Below are 6000 nucleotides of genomic sequence, written 5' to 3'. Positions count from 1 at the left end.
TCCTAGAAACTAAGTCCATTTGTCCATTTCTTTGCATTTGGTTCTCAATAATCAAAACAAAACACAAGCACAATAATATATACACAATTATGTGCTCAAGTGAGATAAAGGCAAATGGCATTAACATAAACATGTGCTCAAGTGAGTAAAGGGAAAAACAAATGGATAATATGTGCAAGAATAGTAAATTGCATAAAAGTAAAGAGCAAAAAGTAAATGTTAATTGTTAATGGTTAGTGTTAGTAGTTAGTGTGCCATAAGGCAAATTTAACGCTATGTTAAGCAATCGTAATTGGACTTATGTAGAAGTCTTAACTATCTGAGGCCGGTCAATAATAATGTAGGCAACAACATAAGTTAGAAGTCTTGATTAGCGAACCAAGTTCCAACAACTTGCCATGCCAAAAAGAAAAAGAGAATTGATCTTGTATTGGTTTAAGCCTTTTGCATGATTTAGAAGACAACCTATCCTTAATGCAAAGCCATTCACTTGATCAATTGATCAAGATGAATTAGATTTGAATCAAGGAAGATTAAGTCTCCCTAATCAATGCTAACTTATCAACCTTCAACTCATTGATCAAAAAGAAAGAAGAAGAAGGAGATAAAGAATGGATAAGGAAATGGAAAGATCAAAATGCATAAGGTGAAATAAAAATGTACCAATCCATGTGTATTGACCAAATGACATTGAAGGTCAAAGTCAAACAATGAGAAATCAGAAATGAGATGAAGATTGGAGGTCAAGCAATAAGCAAAATATTTTTGGTATTTTTAATATTAAAATAAACTTGAATTAAAAAATAAAGAAAGGTCAAACTTCAAAATCACTTCAAATCAACCTTGAAAGGTCCAAGTGATTTATCCCAAGTTCAAAAAGGTCAAACAAAGTTTGACAAAAAATTTCAGCATTTTTAAAAGTCAGAAACTAATTTTAATCAATTAAAAATGAATAAAAATAACCTAATTGAACTAAAATCTCAAATAAATCTCAAATCAATTAAAAAATTGATGAGAATATTTTTCATAGATCCATCATCATTCAAATAGGTTAGGAAAATATTTTTGTATTTTTTGAATATCAAAAACTATTTAAAATGAATTAAAAATAACCAGAAAAGAGAAAATTCACAAAAAATATCAAATGATGAAATAAAAAATATTAAAAATCAAAATTAGAAACTAGAAATTATTTGGAGAAGAATGCAATTGGTCCCATAATTTTTGGATTTAAAATGAAGAAGATATGAATTTTTGAAAATAATGGAAATAAAAGAAATAAAATCAGAAAATGAAAAATGCTAAAAATCCTGGCGCGTTAGATCTCCTTTCATTAAATGACGTGGATGATTTGAAGGCAGTGGTATGCGCGCGCATCATAGGACTAAGTCAGCTGAGTCACACAATGCATTAAAATAAGTCATAACAACCGATGGCCACGATTAGATCTGGAAAATACATCCAACGATCCAGATTGGATCTGGCAATGGGACGGCCACCAGAGCCACCTTTTTCTCCGGTGAGAAGCCAGAATTCGGTGACATTTGCAGGTTTCAAAAGCTTAACCAAAATACACGATCCATACATCATTGGAAAGCTGGGATGATGTACATCATCCCTGTATCACTCAATTCCACTCTAGATCTCTATATTGAGAGAAATCAGAGATGGAAATTCTGTGATGTTCATGAGAACTTGATGGATTTCAAAAATTAAATGCACAATAATGATGCCTTTATTGAGAGGACTTCAGCCAACACAAAATCCAAGCAAATAGATCAATAGATGATGAGTTTCGAAGAAAAAACCAGTTGAAGAACAACCTTGGATTCTGGAGATTTGAGCTTGCTTTGTTGCTTCCTTTGGCAAAACAGAAGTGCAATGAACTAAAGGATGAAGGTTTAGAAGCTTTAGATCCAAAGATTCAACCAGGTGTAGTTGAATTTTAGATCTGAGAAATTTAAAGAAAAGTGAAATAGCTTCTTTGGTGAGAGGTTAGGTTTTCAGCTCAGCAACATTTCAGGTTGATTCATCGATGGATTTTGAATGGAATAGAGCTCTTATTTATAGATGGAATGGCAAGGTAAGTGTGATCAAAGTCGTGTGCATGAAATTGGATATTCATTGCATGGGCTTGCTTGATCATGCAAAAGACCCAAATTCAATGCCAAATGCAATCTGAAATCATACCAAAGTGAAATGGACGTGTAATCTGAATGGTAATTGCTTGTGCATGGAATTTTGAGGTGTTATGCATAATTGAACCAAAAGCTACTCTTCTTCGAAAATACCATTTGCCAAATCCAAACATGATCATGTGAGTAATTGTTGGAAAGGTTTGGATGTAAGGAACAATTGTTATGTTGGGCAAAAATCCATTTGAAGTGTGGAAATTGGTGAAATTGGAGTTTAAAGTGCAAGGTGCAAAACATGTAAAGGCAAAGTTTCTAAATTTGGCCAATGTTCAAGCCCTTCTGTTTTGATGATTCAAGCCCCAAATGAAACAACTTCCAACATCAAAGTTGTAGATATCTTCAAGAAAATCAAAATGGACTTAAATTTTGCATAATTTGGATTTTTGATGAAAAAGTTATGGGCACTTGAAGTTGGACTTTTTTGCCTTTCAATGCATTTGGTCCAAAGTGACCTATAATGTCTTGCATTATCACATGTATTTCCTTTGATATTTTGAAATTTTGTTCAACATAACATTTGAAGTAGACACCTTAATATTTCCAATGCATTTGATCCCACCTCAAAATAATAAAAAATGAATGAGTTATGTCCTTGGGAAGTTGACCCAAAATTAGAGTTTCAGTCAAAATGACCTATAATGTATTGGAGTAGGAGATGACCTTCCAAGCTTCAAATAAATTTTTGATGAACATGGAAGTTGTTCATATTGTCCTTAAGAACATGTTTTCTTTTGGGATCATCTCCATTTTACCAACACATAAAAAGTTAGGTCTCAGTGTATTTCAAAATAGTCAGATGAATTGACTGATCAACTTCTCAAATCCACAACTCATATCTTGATGAATTGATGATTGAGGACACTCAAATAAGTTCAAATATGCATGAAATTAAGAATTAAATAAATTCCCTTGATTATATTTGATCATGGGTTAAGGTTGCTTCAAGAGCAAGGCATTGTGGTGCATAGATGAATTAGGGTTCCTTTGGGGGACAAACCTCAAACCCTTTGAATTGCTTTGATCAAAATGATGAATTGAGATACTAGAGAGGCATATTTGATGGAGGAGAGCTTTGGGAACCATTACCATGCTTTCTTTCATCTCCTCTTGACCTTATCTTTGCACAAAAGATCTCCTAGATGCTTTGGACCTTGTGATTGCTCAAGCTACAAACAAAAGATGTTAGTGACATATTTTTGTGCTTTTGGTTAATAAACAAAATGAGAAAAACAATGATATACAATTCAAGCATGCTTGGTGATCTCAAACCACTCACAAGGGATCCCACCCAAAGGTAAAGGGAACCAAGATGCTTATGATCCTTGAGGCAATGCAAATGCAATGTTATGATGCCATGAGGGATCTTAGGGACAAAATTGGGGTCTTACACTACTAATATGCAACTTGTCAAAGAGTTTTCTAAGCTTATGCAGGAAGGGTTTGAAATGAGCCTCATGGGAGAGTTAAATTACTTCTTAGGTCTTCAAATCAAACAACTTAATGAAGGCAAATTTGTTTGTCAAACCAAGTATTGCAAGGACTTGCTAAAGAGATTTGACATGGTTGATGCAAAGTCAACTAACACTCTGATGGATATAAACGGTAACTTGGAAAAAACAAAAATGGTAAGGATGTGGACTAAAGAAATATAGAGGTATGATCGGTTCTCTTGTATATCTCACTGCATCTAGGATAAATATTATGTTTAGTGTTTGTATGTGTGTCTGATATCAATCGACTCCTAAAGAATCCCATCTCCAAGCCGTAAAATGTATTTTTAGGTATCTTCATGGTACTTCTAATTATGGGCTTTGGTATTCCAAAGGAAGTAACTATAGCTTAGTTGGTTACACTGATTCCGATTTTGTCGGTTGCAAATCGGATAGGAAAAGTACTAGTGGGACTTGTCACATATTTTCAAATTCCTTAGTTAGTTGGTATAGCAAAAAATAAGTTTCGTTTGCGTTGTCAACTGCCGAGGCAGAATACGTAGCGGCCAGTAGTTGTTGTACTCAAATTTTGTGGCTTAAACAAAAATGACTTGATTTTGATATAAAACTAAGTCGTATTCCAGTTATATGCGATAACACTAGTGTCGTTAATCTAACTAAAAACCCGATACTACATTCTCGCACTAGGCATATTGAGATTCGTCATCATTTTCTACACGATCATGTTGAGAAAGGCAAGATCATTTTTGAGCATGTTGATAGTAAAAATCAACTTGCCGGTATTTTTACAAAACCACTTGCGACCGAACTCTTCTTTAACATTTAACGGGAATTAGGGATTCTTGACATCTCAACACTTTCCTAAATGTTATGTTAATGAACTTTGAATATACCCTATCCATCTAACATTCCTTAAAATGCATACTTCATAAGAGTGCATTCCTCATTATTTCACAAGCAAGATACTATCGTTTCATTTTCTGTTTTTGTGTAATCTTTTCCTTTCGCATGTTGTTTATGGTCCATATAATTGATTTTCTTGACGTATAAAGATAGTTCATGTATGTTCTCTTCCAAAAATTTCTAATTGATGTATGTCAATTTATATACTTATCGTGTTTTTATGCAATCTTAATTTTACTTGAAATATAGTGATTGGTGCATTAGTTTGGTATCTATTTTCTCATGAATTGTGATTGAACATGTTACATTGTTAACAATATTCTTGATTATATGTCATTGTTATGTTTTCATCTCTGTTTTGGTTTGTGCGGTGGTACTTTGTTTATCGCCTTGCTAGATCACATGCATGTGCAACATTTTGGGAGCACCAAAGGGATATGTCACGTAACTGTGTCGCTTTTGTAGCATATCAAGTATTTTGTGTTCACTCTATATCCTTCATCGTTCATGCCCGTGTTTTGTTTATTTTTAAGCACTTGATATAACAATTATATTCTATTCTTACTTTCTTTGCTTTTATTTATGTTAGGCATTCTTATTCAATATGCAAATTATTCCCTGTGAGTGCTATCATATTGTTTCTCTTATCTTTGCATTTCACCTCTCTGTGGTTTATATTCGTTTATGCGTGTTTTATGATACTTCTCATAAGTTGCTTCGTTTCTTTTTGATGTTGTCAAGGGGGGAGAAGCAAGATAAAATTTGAGGATACATATATTCATGGGGATGAACTATTCATTACTAACGCTTCGTCTCAAGTTTTCCATCAAAAAAAGGGGGATAATGTGAGTGCATCTTCCGTTAAGTTCCGTTATGAGTGTTTTGTATGATGTCAAAACTAGGATTCTTTAGCGCTTATGTACATTGGACGATATCCTTTTATTCTCTATGTGTATCTTAACATTATGAAGCATACAAGTCGTTGGGAACATCTTTGAAAAGGTCTCGTGCATTAAACATGTATGAAAAATCAAGTTTTATGAAAATTGCTGGTCAGGCCGACACATGCATATGATAGGTCGACACATACGTAAATAGGTCGGCCTATGGTAAAATTTTCCAGGCTATAGATCGACACATCCTTTCTACAGGTCGACACATATACTATAGTATTAAAAGATGTAGCTTCTGTTTCATGTGCTGACTCCACAGGTCGAAACATAGGAGGCACATGATATTGATAAGTCGACACATGACCTTTAACAGGCCGACCTATGCCTCGTACAGGTCGACACATGACTTCAACATGTCGATCTTTATGATGATTTTTGTATGTGTATATTTTTAAATTTTCTCAAAGTTCATTGCATTCCTTTTTGCTCTCATTCACCCATGAGTATATATACTTCATACATGCATCACTCTCTAGTAAGGTTTCTAGAGTGAGTAAA

The sequence above is a fragment of the Lathyrus oleraceus genome, chromosome 2, assembly GCF_024323335.1.
Source record: "Lathyrus oleraceus cultivar Zhongwan6 chromosome 2, CAAS_Psat_ZW6_1.0, whole genome shotgun sequence".
Classification (NCBI taxonomy): Eukaryota; Viridiplantae; Streptophyta; class Magnoliopsida; order Fabales; family Fabaceae; genus Lathyrus; species Lathyrus oleraceus.
Note: the sequence above shows the minus strand (reverse complement) of the source record.